Here is a 21,856-nt window from a genome sequence, read left to right as displayed (position 1 = left end):
CAACCCCCCACCTCACCCCCTCAGTCTCCGCCCGAATCACACACCTACTGAGCGACATATCAGACCGGATGTCGCTCTACTTCCTTAAACTGAACCTCTCCAAAACCGAATTTCTTGTCTTCCCCCAGCCCGCACACCACCCCCCATTGACTTCTCCATCATGTCCAACAACGCCACCATCAAACCCGCCCCGCAGGCCAGAGTACTTGGTGTCATTCTGGACTCCAACCTATCCTTCCAGCCCCAAGTCCAATCTTAACAAACTCATGCAGACTCCACCTCCACAACATCGCCAAAATATGCACGTTCCTAACCCCAGAAACCACTAAACAGCTCATCCACTCCCTCATCATATCACGATTACTGCAACTCCCTCCTTACTGGCCTGCCTCGCCGCTGGCTATCCCCGCTTCAGTCGATCCGGAATACGGCTGCCAGACTCATTCACCTTTCCAACCGCTCCGTTTACGCCACCCCCCTCTGCCAATCCCTCCACTGGCTTCAGATTGCGCAACGGATATAATTCAAAATCCTAACACTGACGTACAAAGCTGTCCACCATACTGCCCCGAACTACATCACCGACCTAATATCCAAGTACCACCCAACACGCACACTCCGCTCCTCACAAGACCTCCTTCTCTCTGGTTCCCTGGTCTCCTCCTCCCATGCCCGCCTCCAAGACTTCTCCAAGGTGTCACCCAACCTCTGGAACTCCCTGCCCCAACCCATCAGATTATTACCTACTCTCCTCTCCTTTAGGCGCACCCTGAAAACCCACCTCTTCAGGGAAGCCTACCCCACCCCCTGCTAACTTGCCGACCTCCTCCACTCTTCCTACCACTCCATCCCCCACAGCTTTCTCCTCCTGTGCCACCATCCCCTCCCTCCTAGATTGTAAGCTCGAAAGAGCAGGGCCCTCGATCCCCTCATGTTTTGCATTGTATTGTATTGTTATTGTTCTGTCCCCCATTGTAATGTACAGCTCTGAGCGAACTATTGGCGCTTTATAAATACTGTATAATAATAATAATAATAATAATAATAAAGATAATTTAAAGTGTTACTAAGCCCAGGACCCTGCATTCACTATATTTGGTCTCCCACAATACACAAAACATGGAAATGCAATTAATATAGTAAATATAAACTGCTAAATAACTTTTCTCATGAGCAGTTAGAGCAGTCTTGTGACTTCTATGTGTCCAGCAGAGCACTGGTTAAAGCTTGTAGGAGGAGTTTACTTCCCTCTGATTGTCCTATGAGGCTGCAGCACCCCTGACCCTCTGTCTGGACAGTGCTGATCACATGCACTCTCTCAAGAAAAAAAAAATATTTAGCAATACACACCAAACTGAGCATGTACAGCTTGCCCCCAAGGCTCTATTCTATCAGCAGATGGATTTGGGGACAGTAGAAGAAGGGGAGGATCAGAGAAGACAGGATCAAACATCCTTTTTACACAATGCAGAGGATTAACCCCTTAGGTTCCACAGTCAGTATAACAAGCATACTTTACTGCATATACAGACTGATTTTACTGTTGTGGGTTTAGTAACACATTAAATTGCTGAGCACAGAACTGGAGCCCTGCAATTTCAACATATGATATTTTTTTTACATACTCAAAATAAACATTGAGTAATATAAAGGAAATGAAGGAGTTAACAGCATTTGATAAATATATCTATTTGCAAATAAATAAATTAAAGTAACCTAATTTGGGTTTATTATATAGGGGGTCACACCCTTATAATATCTTTTCTCTATATCATGTAATCTAAAAGCATACATTTGCATTCCTATATCACTGTGTTTTGTGGCTTCAGTAAATAAGAATGCTAAATAATCTTAAAATGGATTTTTTAAGTGAACTTATCACATGCTGTTTTTAACAAGTAACAAGGAATGATAAATCAGTAGCACTGGCATCACTAGTAAGATAAGAAAGATAAGAAAAAGGGAAAAAAAAGAAACCATTTATTTGCATACCAATGGTAAAAAAAACCCTTTTTTAACCTGGGGAAAAAGAACTAAATTGAGAAGGAAGAGGAAAGACTTAATTAGGAATAGTAAGGGTCACAAAAGTGTTAAAGTGGTTCTATAGGCAGAAGGTTTTTTACCTTCATGCATTCTTGTAAAACAACCTTCTGGTTGCAGCTCACTCTGCCTTACATTTACCTGAGCTCCATCTTGATCCAGATATGTGCATGGGAGCCACTGCACTCCCGGCTCACACAGTCATTGGCTCCTGCTGTTGTCAATCAGAAGCTTAGTACAAAATACATGTAGTGCCACCATAGCAAGGCAGGTAAACCTATTAAATAACTCTCTGGCTCACCAATATAAAGGTGTGGGTGTCAACCTCAACAAGCTAAATCAAAAAGAAAGAGAGCAGCTGTGACAAAAACAGACTGCTAAAGCATGTAATTAATCACCCAAGCAGAGTAGTTTATATGCAACAATGTGGCAAATTATAAAAAAGATAAGGACATCTTCCATTTGTGAACAATACTACGTTTCAGTTAAAATGAAGCAATCCATATTGCCGCGCTCATGCAGTTGTCAATTATATAAAAGAGGCATAAGGAGTCGCCAGTGCTAGTGAATTCAACTGGATGCTAATAACAAGCAATACATAAATACACCTCATCTAGAAGATACATGCAATGAATTATTAGCAAATGGTAAGTATGATGTATATATGGATATAAATGTGAAGGTTCACAGTCATCACGTCCGGAACTAGAGCCCAGCTGTGTATTTCCCCATACTCACATACTGAGGTCTGTTAAGCCAGCGCAATTACTTTATTCTGCGGCAGAGGTAAGGAGAGTGCAGGAGTATTGGACTACTCAACACTTTATGCCATCGAACCTATGACTCAATTTGGCGATGCTTAAGGAAGAGTCTCAGAGAAACTGAACCCTTTGGACCGGTTAAGAATGGTAGCAGTATGTGTGTAACATACCAATGCATGGTCTACATCAGTGGTCTCCAAACTGCGGTCCGTGGGTCGGATGTGGCCCTTTGCTTGCTTTTATCTGGCCCTTGGGGCACTTTTCCTTCCACTGATACAAAGCACTATTCCTTCCATTGACACCAACGATGGGGCAATATTTTTCCCACTGCCACCAATAATGGGTTGCTATTCCTTCCACTGACACCAACGATGGGGCTCTATTCCCCCCACTTACACCAACAGTGGAGCACTATTCCTCCCATTGACACCAACAATTGGGTGCTATTCCTCCCACTGACACCAAGGATGGGGCACTGTTCCTCCCACTGACCCCAAAGATGGGGTACTGTTCCTCCCACTGACCCTAATGATGAGGCACTGTTAGGGTCAGTGGGAGTTCCTCCCACTAATCAAAGCAATGGGGCACTGTTCCTCCCACTGATCCCAATGACAGGACATTGTTCCTCCAACTGACACCAGCGAGGGGCATTGTTCTTCCCACTGACACCAGCGAGGTGCACTGTTCCTCCCACTGACACGAGCGACGGGGCACTATTCCTCCCCTTGATACCAGTGATGGGGCACTGTTCCTCCCACTGATACCAGAAATGGGGAACTACTTACCCCACTGACATCAACGATGGGGCACTGTTCCTCTCACTGACCACCAAGCCTAGGGTATTGTTTACTCCCACTGATGCCAGGGCATTTTCTACTCCCATTGGCCACAATCCAGCCTCCCTAAAGTTTGAAGAAGAGTAAACTGGCTCTTTGTTTCAAGAGTTTGGAGACCCCTGCTCTACATGATACCTTTACCCACACTCTGTTAACCTAATTTCTCTCCTATTGACACAACGGCCTTCCTGCTTGCCATTTCTACTTTGCTTTGTGCAATACACGCTACTGTATATGCCTGCACCTATGGATGGAACTATCCATTACAATTCAGCATGAACTACACTAAAGGCACATATGTTTTAAATCATTGGGAAAGGATCCGCTCCAATCCACCAAACTCTGCCTCTACAATACTGCTTATATGGACTTTTACATGCATTTATGCTTTTGGATGGCCAGGGCTTGAGATTATTGCAGCTGCTTCTAACCGCTCACTGCTTTATGCAAGGCTATATTATCTCACAATGGACTTTAACTCTGCTTGACAGCTCTAAGGACGTTCAGCTTGCTTTTCAAGACCCTCACATTTATATCCATATATACAGTTGTGTTAAAAATAATAGCAGTGTGTTGAAAAAGGTGAATAAAGCTCAAAATCCTTCTAATAGCTTTTATTTCCATACACACAAATGCATTGGGAACACTACACATTCTATTCCAAATCAAAACATGAAGAAAAATATATCACATTTGTGTTGTTCCTCTAAAAAAATTGAAGAAAAGTGAATATTAGACTGTTCAAAAAAATAGCAGTCTTTGTATTCTTCTTTACAAACTCAAACATTCACTATATAAACTGAAAAATGTTTGAAGATTTTGCTTTCCTTTGAATCACTTAATGAATATTTAGTTGTATAACCACTGTTTCTGAGAACTGCTGTACATCTGTGTTGCATGGAGTCAACCAACTTCTGGCACCTGTGAACAGGTATTCCAGCCCAGGATGATTGGACTACATTTCACAGTTCTTCTCTATTTCTTGGTTTTGCCTCAGAAGCTGCATTTTTGATGTCACCCCACAAGTTTTCTATTGTATTAAGGTCCGGGGATTGGGCTCGCCACTCCATAACATCAATCTTGTTGGTCTGGAACCAAGATGTTGCATGTTTACTGGTGTGTTTGGGGTCGTTGTCTTGTTGGAACACCCATTTCAAGGGCATTTCCTCTTCAGCATAAGGCAGCATGACCTCTTCAAGTATTCTGATGTATTCAAACTGATCCATGATCCCTGGTATGCGATAAATAGGCCCAACACCGTAGTATGAGAAACATCCCCATATCATGATGCTTGCGCAACCATGCTTCACTGTCTTCACAGTGTACTGTGGCTTGAATTCAGTGTTTGGGGGTCGTCTGACAAACTGTCTCTGGCCACTAGACCCAAAAAGAACAATCTTACTTTCATCAGTCCACAAAATGTTGCGCCATTTCTCTTTAGGCCAGTCAATGTGCTCTTTGGCAAATTGTAACCTCTTCAGCACGTCTTTTTTTCAACAGTGGGACTTTGCGGGGGCTTCTTGCAGATAGCTTGGCTTCACATAGGCGTCTTCTAATTGTAACAGTACTCACAGGTAACTTTACACCTTCTTTGATCTTCCTGGAGCTGATTGTTGGCGGAGTCCTTGCCATTTTGGCTATTCTTCTATCCATTCAAATTACCATTTTTTCGCTTTCTTCCACGTCTTTCAGGTTTTGGTTGCCATTTTAAAGCATTTGCGATCATTTTAGCTGAGCAGCCTATCATTTTCTGCACTTCTTTATATGTTTTCCCCTCTCCAATTAACTTTTTAATCAAGGTACGCTGTTCTTCTGAACAATGTCTGGAACGACCCATTTTCCTCAGAATTTCAGAGAGAAATGCACTGTAACCAGCATGTACAACATTTTCTGCCTTCCTTCCTTAAATAAGGGCAATAATTGCCACCTGTTTTTCAAAGAATGAATGACCTCACTAATAGAACTCCACACGGCTATTATTTTGAACATGCCCCTTTCAATTAGTGATTCAATTACACAGAATCAGCAGCATGCATGTCATGACTGTTGGGTCTGTGGGATTTCTATTACTCTACTACACCTGCTGGTAAATTATTTGCCATGTAGAAATATCATTTCTACCAAAAACAGTGATTGATCAGGTTAGTGATGTCTGACTGCTATTAATTTTAACACAACTGTACATCATACTTACCATTTGCTAATAATTCAGTGCATGTTTCTTCTAGATGAGGTGTATTTATGTATTGCTTGTTATTAGCATCCAGTTGTATTCACTAATGCTGGTGACTGCTTATGCCTCTTTTATATAATTGACAACTGCATGAGCGCGGCAATCTGGATTGCTTTATTTTAACTGAAACGTAGTATTGTTCTCAGTTGGAAGATGTCCTTATCTTTTTTATACCATTATTAATAAAGATTTGCCACATTGTTGCATAAAAGCTACTTTGCTTGGGTGATTAATTACATGCTTTAGTAGTCTGTGCAAATCACAGCTGCTCTCTTTCTTTTTGGTTTTGTCACTCAGGAGCCCCTCTCAATGAGGAGAGAATGGGAGGCAGGGCGGGGGTGAGCCGCGCTCTGTGTGTGAATGGACAATGTCCATTCACAGGAGCGTGGCTCAGGAGCGAGTCTGCTTCAGTGCCACCCTATCAAGAGGCTTACTAGTAGGGGTACTCGGCAGGGAGGAGGGGCCAGGAGCGCGGTCAGGGGACCCAAAAACAAGAGGATCGGGGGTGGTATGTGCAAAACCATTGCACAGATCAAGTAACTATAACATGTTTGTTATTTCTAACACAAAAAAATACAACCTTTAAAATCACTTTAACTAAAGAATAATTTGACCTTGTCAAGGTGAATCAAAAATCCAAATAAGGCTCCATTACACTTGTTTGACTCTAAAGTCTCACTGGAAATTGTGCGATTTTGGAGTCTCACAAATGTGAAAAGAGCCTTATTTGGATTTTTGATTCACCTCGACAAGGTCAGTTGATTCTTTATTAAAAGTGCAACTTTACACGTTATGGCACCAACTCACATTGCAGTTGCATCAAAAAATAGTGCAGGAAACTTTTCAAAGTTGCTGTGTGTCTTTAAGGTCACACAGATCCGAACGGGTGCCATTGAAAACAATCAGCTAAAACTTGTCATGTGTCTTTATGTGCCCAAAATCGCATGACAAGTTGCATAAGTGTGAATGGAGCTTAAAAAATCCCTATAATATAGAAGACGAGATATTATATTCACCATTCCAGGAATCTGTGCATCCTACCTCCCTTCTTTTCCAGTGCTGTAGCCTTCATCAATGTCTTTAGCATTTTACAGTTCTGGGATTGTTGGATGTCTGTGTCTCCTGCGCTGTGGCTGGTTATTCCTGCCCCTATGTCACTGCTGGGTTCTGTAGTTCTTTATTTGGATTTTTAATAACCTTTGATGATATCACTTTAGATAGAATATAAGTTTTTGTAATTTCACATTTGTAATTTGTTTTTGTAACTAAAATTCAGGGTAAATTACATGTATTTTTTAAAGCGGCAAAACAGAGTTGCCAGCTATCAAATACAGAGTTCATTAGACCGAAGAATGTCAAAAATGTGAAACGTTGCCCCTGCAACATCAGATTGTGTCTTTTGTGTGGTACAATGCTAAACCTCAAAAAAAATCGACCCTTACCAGGAGAAAATATTGGCCTCCCGCATCTCCAAACATTTTGCCAAGCAGTGCAACTGGCCCAAGTACCTAATTACTAACCATGCTCAATTTGGGACCCCTTTTCTGGGTAACCTTAAAAGCCCTAGACTGCAACCCTATCAAAGTCAATAATCTGTATTGGCCACACCCATTCGACAGATGTCATATAACCAATCCCTTCACAAAATTTACATTACAAGTTTAGGACATGGGCAAATATTCTGCTAAGCTCTTATTTCCTCATAGCCTTTTTACACAATTCCGTGTTTTCTTTAGGTTGCTCAACCCCAGGGTCTTTAAAGAATGGACCTACAGAAATATTGCCCAGGTAAGACATTTAGTAACTAAAGATAGGGTCAAACCGTTTCCACTTTTACAGCAAGCAAATGAGTTACAACATTGCAAATTATTTTCTTATTTGCAAATTAAACGTTGTCTTAATTCCAAATATATCTACAAATTAAACATTTCCTACATTCCAATATTCACTGCCCTGACAGACCTAAAATGCTTACCTCTTTTGAATCCAAATGTGACACTGAACCCAATGAGCCTGGTCTAATCTACGTTCTTTACTCACTACTCCTATCCCCCTTGTAGGCAGGCTGCTTTCTCCACTGCAGGCGGTGCTCAACCGCAGCGGCATGGCAGAGGGAGAGAAAGTCTAGAGTAACAATGTTCCTCTATGGTTTCCTGATTCACTAGGAAATCTATCCGGTCCTACTTAAGACCCTGGCTCCTGGGTTTGGCGTGCATTTTGCGAGTGGGTAGTGTAGGGACAGGCCACCTGTCCCTATCAGGGAAATTGAATAGTGGTAAGTAAAGGTTACAGATGAATAGGGACAGGATGGGAACACATCATCCTTCCTGGAATCCTCCCAGCCAGGACATATTCTACCCTCTGAGACAGATGCTGTAAGCATATCCAAGACCTGCTCCATTCTACATTGTTACTACAGTCTGTCAATGTTCCCGCTTGGGTGCCCTCTTGTGAGACTGTCTGTAAAGTTCAACGTTGAATTTATTACAAGTTCTGTCCTTTCAACTGGACTCTGTGTATTTACTGCCATCACACCACACTGCACCTCCTCACATCCTCCTCTCAACGCCTTCCCATTTACACTCAGATATGGTCATCAGATCTAGGAATCGCACTCAAATTAGGGAGACAACTAAATCCTACTAGGATAATGTTCTAGCAATCAAGACAAACTACAAGGTCATGACAAAATGATACCTGGTTCCCTCCGTAATTACCGATTATGTGATGAGAATACTCTGCACATTATCTTAGAGGCTGTTGTCAGGTGGGCACTTTTCTTCATGTATGCTGGACCTGTCCTGTAGTAAGCGAATTGTGGGATGATGTTTTTCAGGTGATTTCCAACCTTTCAAACACTTCAGTTTTTTCTTTTTTTTAGCCCAATATGCTCTTTTGAAACTCAAACCCCAGGCATTATCATATGGAGTTTTAAATTAATTCTACATGTCCAGCAGCAAAACAGATGATTGCAAAGGCCTGGATAATACCTACTCCCTCTCTAGGTGAAACCAAATTTAGTATTAACTCAGTTCTCCTACAAGAAAAATTGGAATTGAAACCTAACAACAGATTAGATCATATTAAGACCATCTGACAGCCCTGGAATTCCCATTTTACCCCTGTGGGATTTGACCATGTCCCTATGAGGGGGCAGGTAGGCCTGTCCACCACTTAATCCTTACCCTTGCATGCCTATCATTACTGCATATTTTTGTTTTAGGCTTCCCTTCCTCACCACCACTTATCTTTTATGTCTGCAATACGACCAGCCATCACCATCAACCAAAACCACCATTTTTTTGGATCATCTCCTTTATTGTTTCCCAAAACCTTACCTGTTTCATTTTATTACATAAAGGGTCTGCAAAAGCAAAATATATACCATCATTAGGTGGTTTTACACATCATATTTTCTTACAAAATATTTTTAAAGTAAAAAAAAGTGACCAGAAATCAAAAACAAAGTGGCATAAATAGTCCCAAAAAACCACTTAAGTGTGTGCTAAATGTCACCAATAGTGTCCATATATCTTCAATGATAAATATCAATCTTCATGCAGTGCTCGTGACAACCACTCCCACAATGTAGATTGAATGAACTCACCAACAATCAATGCCTCACATCAAAGATGATTGGCATATAACACTTTGAATTATGAAAATCAGTTCCCAGCTTTCCTTGAATCCTCCTGCTTTATGCATTCACATCTCCTTATGGACTCTCCATCCAACACTCGCCCATATAAGAGAATGGCTCACAATAGTGCAGTAACATAACAACTCATTTATTTAGAAACCATTAAAACCACTCACATACAGTAGATTATATAAAACATTGCCTTCTACCAAACACTCAACCATCAGTATGCCTGCTGCCCTTATTTCTGACAGCTAGCAGCTGTACTGACCAAGCACGGTGTCACTTCTGGGTTAGCGTGCTTGCGTCACATCCGATCCAGTGTGCAGTAGTACCCTGGCATGTTTCGTCCGTGCAGACTTCCTCAAAGGGCCAAGTTTATTGGTGAGGTCAATCAATCTACACTGTAGTAGTGGTTGTCATGAGCACTGCATGAAGATATATCATTGAAGATATATGGACATTATTGGTGACTTTGAGCACACACTTATGTGTTTTTTGGGACTATTTATGTTACTTTGTACTGTTTTTGATATTAGATCACTTTTTTTACTTTAAAAATATTTTATAGGAGGATAGGATATGTAGTGCCACTGCATGTTTGTAGATATGTATTTTGCCTTTACAGGCACTTTATGTAATTGTTGAGTTTTTACAGGGGCAGCAGCACTCTTTTTGTGGAAATAATATTTGAGTCACTATTTGTTTTAGTGGAAAAATTACATTTGTTTGATATAGGGAAATTACGATTTACTGTTTCATTTTATTAATGTGGATGCTTTGTATCTTGCTTAATTCTCCTTTAATTCTCAGCAGCAATTGTACATCACTTGTCTTATTTGTCAGCTTATACTCAATGTTTCTATTTATATATGCTCTTAAAAATCAATACAAAGATAGAATTAGAAAAAAACTACTGTACATGAGAAGGGAATTTGTCACATGTGAATACAGTCCCAGGGCTGGTTTATACCAGAATGCAGTGCGTGAAAGGTGCATTCTGAGCATTTTTTTTACACAATTCACTAGCTTGTAATCTGCTGCAGATGTCAATACATTAATGGCACCCCAAATACAGAATGCAAATCTGTGCAATTTGGTGCGGTGCATTTTTCAAATGTAGTGCATGCACTACTTTTTTGTGTGTTTCAATGTGATTTATAGCCTGTTTTAATTAATTAGCTGCAGGATCGCACTGCAGGAGAATGCACAGGAATTGCACAGGAATGCAGACAGCCTTCCTTTGTGGTTCTGGTGTGAACCAGCCCTCATGCTAAAAGGATGTAGACATCACTTGTACACTTGTATTAAATGTTATTTCTTATCAAGTGGTAAGGAAATATAAATCAGTAGCTCTGGCATCACTGTCACCGAAATGTTTTTCACAACATACAAAATTAGAAACTAACAATGCTACTGTTATGAGTAGGTGACCAAAATGTTACAATCTGCTGAAATTAAAACGTTGTACTTTGCAATTTTCAGAAATCCCAGAGCAAAGTACAACACATGACTTTAAATTCCAGTTAATGCAATACTAAAGATTAAAATGCTGCGGCCCACAGAGAGGAAATCTGCAGGAATTAATTCCTCAGTAATTTAGAGGGTTTATCATATTGGGATTTCTCTTCATATTAAGAATTGATAATTTGCTGGCAATTATAGTCATCATGTGTAGCGTTTGAAGAAAATTGTTGATCTATGGGATGAGGGCTTGGCACAAAGGGATTTACTTTAGCTTCGACCTCTGCTAGATGTCAAGGATTCTTCAGAATATGATACTTGATTCCACTGACATGTCCTTGTTCATAGCCATGGCAATACAACCTGACTTGTAAACATCTGCTCTTAGTTGATATTGCAGTTGTTATACTGCTTTTCCAGACACTATTACAGTAAGGTGTATTATGACTTGAGTTTTGGTCTAGTAGATAGTGAGAGATGAAAATGTCATCATCATCATAAAAAAGGTTGTCACAACATTTTTAATCTTAACTTTGGATTTGAAAGTTTAACCCTTTACCAGAATGTGGCTATTATAGCCAGTCCTCTGAACCCCAGCTAAACTACCAGCCTGGGGTGAGCGTGTGGTCACATACAATACTGCTCGACTGATTAAAAGTTTATATATATATATATATATATATATGCACTATGTTGTCAGAAGTATTGGGACACCCCTGCAAATAATTGGATTCAGGTGTTCCAATCACCTCCACGGCTACAGTTGTATAAAATCAAGCACCTAGGCATGCAGACTGCTTCTACAAACATTTGTGAAAGAATGGGTCACTCTCAGGAGCTCAGTGAATTCCAGCATGATACAGTGATAGGTTGCCATCTGTGCAGAGTCCATCCATGAAATTTCCTTGCTGCTAAATATTCCACAGTCAACTGTTAGTGGTGTTATAACAAAGTGGAAGCAACTGGGAACAACAGCAACTCAGCCATGAAGTGGTAGGCAGCGCATACTGAAGCGCACAATACGTAGAAGTCGCCAACTGTCTGCAGAGTCAATAGCTAACCACCTTTAAACTTTGTGTGGCCTTCAGTTTAGCTCAACAACAGTGTGTAGCGAGCTTCATGGAATTGGTTTCCATGACCGAGCAGTTGCATTAAAGCCTTACATCACCAAGTGCAATGCAAAGTGTCTGATGCAGTGGTGTAAAGCACGCCACCACTGGATTCTAGAGCAGTGGAGATGTGTTCTCTGGAGTGATGAATCACACTTCCCTGTCTGGCAATCTGATGGATGTGCCTGGGTTTGGCATTTTCCAGGGGAGCGGTACTTGCCTGACTGCAGTGTGCCAAGTGTAAAGTTTGGTGGAGGGGGGATTATGGTGTGGGGTTGTTTTTCAGGGGTTGGGCTTGGCCCCCTAGTTCCAGTGAAGGGAACTCTTAAGGCGTTAGTATACCAAGACATTTGGGACAATTTCATGCTCCCAACTTTTTGGGAACAGTTTGGGGATGGCCCCTTCCTGTTCCAACATCACTGCGCACCAGTGCGCAAAGCAACGTCCATAAAGACATGGAGTTTAGGATGGAGAAACCTGATTGGCCAGCACAGAGTCCTGACCTCAACCCAACAGTACACCTTTGGGATGAATTAGAGAGGAGACTGTGAGCCAGGGCTTTCTCATCCGATATCATTGCCTGACCTCACAAAAGCGCTTCTGGTAGAATTGTCAAACATTCCCATAGACGCACTCCTAAACCTTGTGGACGGCCTTCCCAGAATAGTTGAAGCTGTTATAGCTGCAAAGGGCGGGGCCAACTCCATATTGAACCCTACGGACTAAGACTGGGATGCCATTAAACTTCATGTGCGTGTAAAGGCAGGCCTCCCAAAACTTTTGGCAATATATATACACACACGAGGGGTGTTCAGGCCAAACTTTAGAATTTATATCATGAACAAATTTCAAGGAGTGGAAACTGCATTTATTTTTCTACATACTCCTCTGCTACAGTTATACACTTATCCCAGTGTTTAACTAATGACTGGAAAGCTTCAGCATAGAAAAATTTGTTAATAGCCTGAACCATCATAGGACAGCCTGCTTCACTTCGTCATCAGTGCTGACATGCTGACCCCTGAGAATTTCTTTCAAGGGTTCAATTTCATGATAGATTATGCATCGATTATCCAGGATCAGGCATTCCATACACTAAATGCCGTGGGCTGGAAACCACCATGGCCGGAAACATCACTGATGGACTTACAGTCATCTTTGAAACATTTACACCATTCGAAAGTCTTACTGCAGCTAAGTGTCTCATCACTGTACTGTGCTTGAAGTGTTCTGTAGATATCTGCGTGTTTTATGACTTTGTTCACAAGAAACGTTATCACCACACGCTGTTCCATGCACGCACTAACACTGTTGGCTGCCATCTTGATTAACGGTCTCTGGACTGACTCGCAACATGTGCCCCGCCTATCAGTAATAGGACACACTTGCCACTTACTACTGCGTGTAGTATCGCCACGCTGGCATCCCTTTTTATACCTGTAAAATTTGACTTGAACACCCCTCGTATGTGTGTGTATATGTATATATATATATATATATATATATATATATATATACAGTGGGGCAAAAAAGTATTTAGTCAGCCACCAATTGTGCAAGTTCTCCCACTTAAAAAGATGAGAGAGGCCTGCAATTGGCATCATAGGTAGACCTTAACTATGAGAGACAAAATGAGAAAAAAAATCCAGACAATCACATTGGCTGATTTGGAAAGAATTTATTTGCAAATTATGGTGTAAAATAAGTATTTGGTTAATATCAAAAGTTCATCTCAATACTTTGATAGAAATCCTTTGTTGGCAAAGACAGAGGTCAAACGTTTCCTGTAAGTCTTCACAAGGTTGGCACACACTGTTGCTGGTATGTTGTCCCATTCCTCCATGCAGATCTCCTCTAGAGCAGTGATGTTTTGGGGCTGTAAACCCTTACATATACCCAATGAAGTTGCTGGCCTGAGATGAAACAATTCCTCCTACATAAGTTGTATCTGTCTATCTGCAGCCTTGTCCTCTCTACATCCGTTCAAAGTGCTGAATTTATAAAGATTGTCTGAAAGTTCAAGAAAAAAAGGGGGGCAGAAAGCTGAAATTATCCTCTGCAGGTCTCAGTGAGAGGAGCTCTGAGAGCTGATTGGAGGGAAGAGACACCTCCCCTTTCACACAGCTCACAGGAACCGAGCTGAGGCTGTCAATCTGCTGGAGGTCTCTCCCCATCACCATTTCTCTTTTGGTGTCAGGAAATCTTGTCAGAAGTGACTCATACTGATAGCAGAGAAACGAAACAGCACACTGAAATTACACTTACTGCTCTTAACTGAGGCAAATAAACACTGTAGAGGGATATACTTTGTTCCTATTTCATGTCTGAGGTTTACCACCACTTTAACACAGTGATTTCTCTTCAACTGAATAGACTTCAGTGGCCTGGGTGGCCAGAGAGGAAAGCGTTTTCTTTCTTTTCTTACAGAGACATTTTGATTGGCACTTCCATTTTAGCAACAAAGTAACTTTAATTAATAACCATATCTAACAAGTTTATAATAGAAATATTTGAATCAATACCCCACTAACATTTTTGAATATCCAATTTCATAGTTTCTTTTTTACAAAGAGTTTTTTTTATTAATATCAAAGTTTTGAAGAGAAATAATGTATTTATTTTACAATTCATGTAGTCTGTATAGCTTGATATATCCAAAAGGTGAACATTACTTGGCCTGGTAACCAGATTTTAGAACACAAACTATTAATAGTATCATGAAGGTGCTCATTATGGCTAAAAATAAAAACAATAACAAAGATCCTTTGATACCTATTTTGTCATAATAAGATACAAGTCATTACACCCACCATTATTCTTTCAGTAACCAGGTAGGAGTTTGGACATTACTGTGTTCTTTATCTAAATAGTTAATAATGTCATAAATTGGACAGTCGAATAGGTCATTTACAATTCAATAAGTGTTAAGTTTGGGTTAGACTGAGTATCCAATCAGCATGACATCAAAAATACTTTCAAGTCATATGTAGCACCCAAGCCACTGGCAAAAGGTCCCTGTTATAGAACCTAAATAACAAACTGTGAAATCTGCAATGCAAAAAGTTAAGAAATATAAAAGAAAATATAAATGCCTGGTAAAAATGTGGTCAGACTTTTGTACATTAATTACCATAAAATGTGTTATTTGAGCATTCCCTTTTCAATCTCCTACAGGACATTTGCACTACTCAAATTCCTGTAATGACTTATTTTTTCAGTACATCATCTGCCATTCAGATGAATTATAAGGCACATTCTGTACCCATATTTGACATTCTGATAATTACAAGCATTTTTTATATGAACTGCAAGAAAAAGTTTCTCATGAGAAAGGCTTATTTTTTTACTTGTTTTCTAATTATGTAGTAAAATAAAGAATGCACAAACCTCGAAAAAGATAAAACAATTGGTGATTCATGCCTCCACCCTGAGTTCTCAGCACAGGTGCGACATGCAATTTGCAAATTGCACCTGACATCACATCTAATGTATTTCAGTGTGATCTGAAGTAGCGCAATTTCAAAAATAGTTCCTGCACTACTTTTTTACAATTTAATTACGACTTGTATTGACTTTAAAGCGGAATTCTACCCAAAAGTGGAAGTTCCACTTGTTTGGCTCCTCCCCCCATCCACTGCCATATTTTGCACTCTTTGGGGAGGGGGGAGCAGGTACCTGGTTTTTACAGGTACTTGCTCCCACTTTTGGCTCAGTTCGCTCAGTGAGTTTGCCCCTCTCTTCCTCCTTCAGTCTCCTGGGAACTTTCACAGGTCCAAGAAGACTGCCGGACCAATCAGGACTCACAGCGTGACTCGTACATGCGCAGTGGGCACCAGACTGTGAAGCCACAAGCTGTCACAGCCTGGTGCCCACAGTTGAGATGCCGGCGCCGTGGAGGAGAGAAGTGACGGCGTGGGTGAGTACAGGGCTGGATGCTGGAACAGGTAAGTGTGTGTTTATTAAAAGTCAGCAGCTACAGTTTTTGTAGCTGCTGACTTTTAATAAACACAAAAATGGCTGGAACTCAGCTTTCACCACTTGCCCTCCAGAGGATTTACCCCCCCCCCTTCCTGACCAGGCCATTTTTTGCGATACGGCACTGCGTTACCTTAACTGACAATTATGCAGTCATGCAATGCTGCACCCAAATTAAATGTACGTCCTTTTTTCCCCACAAATAGAGCTTTCTTTTGGTGGTATTTGATCACCCGTGCGGTTTTTATTTTTTGCTATATAAAAAAAAAAGACCTATAATTAAAATAAAAAAAAAGAATATTTTTGACATTTTGTTATTAAACATACCCAGTAAAAAAAAATAAAAAAATAAAATTTCTTCAGAAATTTAGGCCAAAATGTGTTCTTCTACATGTCTTTGCTAAAAAAAAAAAATCTCAATATATGTAAATTAATTGGTTTACGTGAACGTTATAGCATCTACAAAAAGTGGTATAAATACTGGAATTTTTATTTTTATTTTTGTTATACTAGTAATGCCAGTGACCAGTGACTTATAGCGTGCGGCGGGCATTCTGACACTGGGTGGGAACTGACTAACTTCCACTGATATCTCATTGACACTAATACAGTGATCAGTGCTAATAAAAGCACTGACATTGTACTAATTATACTGGGCAGGAAGGGGTTAACAACTGGGGCGATCAAAGGGTTAACTGTGTGCTGTGTGCTGTTTTACTTGGAAACATGCTGCTGTGTATTTCTCTGCTGTGCAAAGAAATACACAGTAGGATGTTATTGCTAAAGGCAAATAGGATATTCATTTTGCAATGGAATGTTTCCTTTGCTTGGTGAATGTGTTGAAAAATAATTTTGCAAAGAATATCCAGTCATGTGCAAGAAAAATAAAAAAAATATTTTTGCTTGCTTGATGGAAGTCAGAAGAACCTCACCTCATTCACCAAGATAAGGAAAAAACTTTCATTGCAAAGTAAACAGCCTATTTGTGTTTAGTTAATCATCCTTTGGCTTATGACCATAGGTGAACAAAAGATGCCTGCCTTTGTTGCCCACAGCAATTAATGCTTCAAATTTTTCAATTGCATTACTCTTTAAAAATTATTAGAACAATTATTAATACATTATTTAACATGATTGTTTCTTCTTTTTGCCAAATATTATCACTAATAAATGCTAATAGAAAACTACTTTTAAAATGAAGTTTTAATCAAAATCTATGTTCAATGCCTTTAAATAGACAACCGTCTGTCACCTCTAAATCATTTTCCATTGCACTTTATATTTACATAGAAATGTATGCAGATTGAGAAATAATGAGTAGAGAAAACTTTGGGGTTTTCCATTAAGCCAAAATAAAATAAATTATATTCAAAAAGAGGCTTACAAGGCTGTATTTTATTTGGCTGGAAAATTCTCCATTGAGGGATATTCAGCATGCTTATACATAATCATCAGTTCGAACACCTAAAGGTAATGAAACCCATGCTGTGGGATTTGCTTTGAGCTGTAGAATTTGATACAAATCAGAAGTAAAAGTAAGTATTGACTGTAGGAATTAATAAAATTTTGTGTAAACAGACATTAGTTTTAAGTTACATAGATCTAAAGTTTAGAGAAATGTAGTGCCATGACTAGAAGGCTCCAGAAAAGTTTGAAACCCAGTACTGGAATTGTGAACAATATAAAAGCACACTCCAATTTTGTAGGAACATGTGCCATATATATTGGGACAAATAATATTGCCTAACTCAGGGGTAGGCAACCTGCGGCTCTCCAACTGTTGCAGGACTACAAGTTCCATCATGCCTCTGCAAGTCATAGCTGTAACTGTCAGTTTTGTAATGTTGCAATGCCTCATGGGAGATGTAGTTCCACAAACAGCTGGAGAGCCGCAGGTTGCCTACCCCTGGCCTAACTAAAGTATAGGTAAATCCTTGTAAAACAATCCATTCAGATTAAAATAGAAATGAAAGGTGAAACATTTGTGTATATAAAAAAAACTTTATGAACACCTTGTTTTCCCAGTTTATATAAGTGATCACATACCCTCTATTCTTAGCTGCATAAGGAGCAGGGGGAGGAGAAACAGCAGTGCACTGATCTTGAGGCTCCATGCATGATAGCGTTTTTTATAAGCTCAAAAAATGGTAGAAAACAAACGCTGGATGAAAAAGTCTGATAATCATGTTTTTGTGCCAGCTTGTAGTAGTGTTTTAGTAGTGTTTAGAAGCATTTAGGAGCATTAAGGAGCACTATCGTATTATTAGCATTTTTACAGTACATGGAGAAAGAAAAAAAAAGCAAGCTGTTAGGGGCATTTTAGTAGCATTTAGAAGCGATTAGGAACATTTAGGAGGAGCATTCAGCAGTTGCCAGAAAAAAATGTTCTTCTCCTAAATGCTGAAGAGTGAAAAATGCTTCTAGCATAAAATAGTGTGCACAGACACATAGGATAACACTATTAGCTTCTAGAAGCAGAAAACAAAATATTCATAAAAGTTTCTATGAGCTTAAAAAAATGCTAGTGTACATGGAGCCGCACAGTGAATGGCTGTGCGGGGCGAAGGGGGGCGTGTGAGCAGACACCTGACTATTGGAGAAGAGCAAGCTGGGTTCTCAGCACAGCTAAAACAATGACCACACTTTGCTTAGTGTGGTCAGTTTTTAATAGGAAAGCAGGGGGACTGAGAGCAACACCAGGGATTTCACACAAAGGAAGCAATACAAAGAGAACTGGATACTTTTTTCACTCAAGTACATGGTACAGCAGGCATATATCAGGAATTTGAAATGTTGGGTTTACATATTCTTTAAATATTTTTACCTGTGTGGACAGCCACATTTTTCTGATTTCCATGTGTGCTCCCTGCTTCCTGCTCAGTAGTTCTCCCAAATGATTGGGTCACGCAGAACGTTTTATACATTATTGAACATCTACCAGACATGTGCAGTAAAAAAAACCCTTTACATTTGATTCATGGAGGATTTTTATAAATCAAGATTTTTTGAAAGCCTCCTTTATTGATAGCTGTGCACACTTGATGCTCACAGTGGTTAGATAAACCTCTAAACATTAGAGAAGATCACATTTATAATTGTTATGCCATGGCCTAGTCTAGGTGTATTGCCATTATGAAGGCCCCTGTTTTGTAGATAACAGCCCACATGCTCTGAAACAGTGGGGAAGGGTTCCCATGAAAAAGAGGTGCATCACTCCCAAAACAACCTACTTGGTGAATTGCTAAAGGGGTCCCTTGATCCCTTATCTGGTCACTATTGCTTGTGGCTGTAGAAAGGATTAAAGCTCAATTCCACCTTGGGCAAAAAAAAAAAGAAATGTAGTATATGGATCCCCCACAACTTCCAACCATTATTCTTTAAAAATAAATACAGTATACCAATAATCTAAAAATCAACTTAAATGTTTTCAGTTTTAAAGTATACATTGAGATCTAAATACATCCTGTTCCAACACTTCTCCACATCTTTTTCCTTTGAAGAGCATACACTGGTAAATATTTCCAGTGAATTTGCAAGTAAATCAATTGGTTGATTTTTATTGTCAGTTGACATTATGAATACTTCTCGCAAAGCCAAGCTGACACTTTATTATGCCTGTCAGGAGCAGGTAATACTCCTGTTCCATGACAGCTGCTGGTTTCATTCCATCATCCTGGTTTTGGCTGAGCTGCACTCTCCTTTGTCTAACTGTCTGTCTGCAGAGTGATTGATGTAGATACAGATGGTTATTTACAAAAATTGGAGAGTGCACAAATCTGCATAGAAACCAATCAGCTTCCAGGTTTTATTGCCAAAGCTTAATGAAACAAGCTGATGTTAGAAGCTGATTGGCTACCAAATTCTGAGTGTACCAGTTTTAGTAAATCTACCCCACAGCCTCTGGGTGGAGACCAAGCCTGCTTTAAGCCTACCGTGCCCTTAATGTCAAGCTTGTGATAGTGTTTGCAACACATGCTTCAGATGCCCTGTTTGCCTCTCTTGTTCCCGTGCCTTGGCCTTTACCTTCACGTGTTCCCTGCCCTGCCAGCTGGTTTAGATTTCCTTGTTATCAACCTTTGATTGAACTTTGAATTACTCTCTGAACTCAGCCTGCCTTTTGACCAAGAATTTCACCCTGACTACTCGCTGAACGTTGCCTGCCCTGGACTGCCGTTGGACCACTCTGCTTGTCTGCCAACCACGAGTACATGTTTGCTGTGCTTAGATCACTCCTGGCCCAGCATGGTAGCCAGGCACTACAGCCGTGTGGATAAGACCCAGGGGCAACCGAGTATCTGTAGACCTGCTTGCCTAATGGGAAAGAAGCCTACAATAGGTGAAGAATACAGAGCTAGCTATAATGCCTGACCACCAACGTTAGGGGTAGGAGTGACAGTGCCTGAAATATTTAAGAAATCTGTACTGAGAAAAAAAAAGCACCTTCCTTCTAGAAATATTAGTTTCTTGGCTGACATGTTGATTTAATAGCTTTTCAGAGTCATTGACCTCAAACAAATATGGAACAAAGGGTTCAGACTTCATTTTGATGTTTAAAGATGCATGCTTGTTCTAAGTCAATGACTTAAAGCTGAACTCCAGGCACAAACAGCTAAATTCACAGATGAAATATATTTATCTGCACTTTTTTACCTGCCAGGTCATTTCTATTTCTGTCATTCTTGAGATTTACAGAGCTCTGCCACACAGCACAGCCCAGGAGACCTGCTTTTTATCTGCAGCAATTAGGTAATAATAAAGCATAGTACACACAATCAGAAAATCAGATGAAAAATACCGCTTTCGAAGCAATCGTATGATAATCTGATTGTTACTACACAACTTTCGTCTGAAATTATTCAAAGGGACTAGGAAAAAAAATTTTCTTGTACTATACCAGCTAGAACAATTTTTATTTAATCAGTACAGTTTTCCTCTGAAAATACAATACATTACATCACTTTCAAATTTTTATTCTGTCGTACAGGAATTTTCAGAACTTTAGTAACCTTTTCACTTTTAATATGAGACTAGCACACAGAAATAAATGGACGATCATTCGTCCGATATTCTCCTCGTGTGTACGGGGCCTTAGAGGTCTTGTCCCCTCTCCCAGTCTTTCACTGGGCATAAGGTATGGGCTTTGGGTTGCAGTCATCTATGAGTTTGATCCGAGCCCAAGTTGTTTGCAGTTTGTCAAATGGACGAACAAAATGACCAGATTTGGCCACCTGAGCCTCTGGCTGCTGCAACAAGAAGTCCTTCAATTGTGATTGCTGCCAGTAAATGACACCTTTTGACTGCTGCCAGCTTGTTTCAAATTATAAACAAGCCAACGGGCATTGCAGATGATGTCATTGACTGGACCAGATTATATCTGGTCAATGTCAGCCAGCATTCATAACCTGCTTGTTGACATTCAGCAGCCAGGGTCAGTCATTTGAGATGGGACTAGTGACAGGAGTGGATCCACATGGCATGGGTCATCTGTTTGAGTTGGTGTGGCAACCCTCACCATAATTGATGATGGCTGTACATCACTGAACAATGTGATTGATGTTGAATTTACATTGGACTTTTTTTATCCATACCAAACCCTTATTCAGAATTTCAGCCTGGGTGGCAACATAAGGGGGGCAGCGAGCACATGTGCCCCCCCCATTTTGGACCACACCAAGCCACATGCCCTGAAATAAAAAAATGTCATGTGGCCCCCTTAAAAACCATGCCAGACTCTTATTGTGGATAAGAGTGGGGTATGGGTTTTAAAGGATACCTCAGGCAAAAAAAATGCTGCAGGG

This window comes from Staurois parvus, unplaced genomic scaffold (assembly GCF_062004578.1).
Source record: "Staurois parvus isolate SC_StPar_1 unplaced genomic scaffold, SC_StPar_1.0 ptg000396l, whole genome shotgun sequence".
In the NCBI taxonomy this organism is placed as follows: Eukaryota; Metazoa; Chordata; class Amphibia; order Anura; family Ranidae; genus Staurois; species Staurois parvus.
The sequence above is the reverse complement of the archived record's forward strand: the minus strand, read 5'-3'. Positions refer to the sequence as shown.